The sequence below is a fragment of the Penaeus monodon genome, chromosome 20 (genome assembly GCF_015228065.2).
Source record: "Penaeus monodon isolate SGIC_2016 chromosome 20, NSTDA_Pmon_1, whole genome shotgun sequence".
Lineage (NCBI taxonomy): Eukaryota > Metazoa > Arthropoda > Malacostraca > Decapoda > Penaeidae > Penaeus > Penaeus monodon.
The window spans coordinates 25,962,688-25,963,236 of NC_051405.1; positions in this window are offsets into that span (position 1 = coordinate 25,962,688).

Sequence of the window (549 nt, forward strand, 5' to 3'; positions counted from 1 at the left end):
GATCGCAGAAGCCAAACGTCGTTATCCGAATATTCAAACTTTTTTTTTTACACAAATATGTCATAATGAAATAAGCTTAATCTGAAAAGCGTACGTATTATATAGATGCTTATAGTACATGAAAACCATACAGCAAAAAAATAAATGTTATTACGAAAAGATAACATTTTATTCCCGACCACTTAGTACATGCTGTGGTCACGCATACAAAGTTAGATCTGTAGATAAAGAATTTATGTAGAAGTCTATTTTTATCGAATAAACTCATTTTACCATGGTATCACCTGAATGTAGACTATAGTTGTAGGGTTGTTGTATGCCATATAGATATATAGGTCTACCCAAGATACCTCAGCCGCAATATATAGTAGACTAAGCACATCCATCCTCATGGATGCTATCGATGCTTTGAAAAGGCGGATGCTGTGGCATAATCATGGCGAAAGCCTGATGTAGACCAGGGTTTTTCTCACAGACATCGATCACTAGAACTGCTTATGTTTTTATTTATTTATGCATGCAAATAAAATCTGTAAATGTTAAACAAGA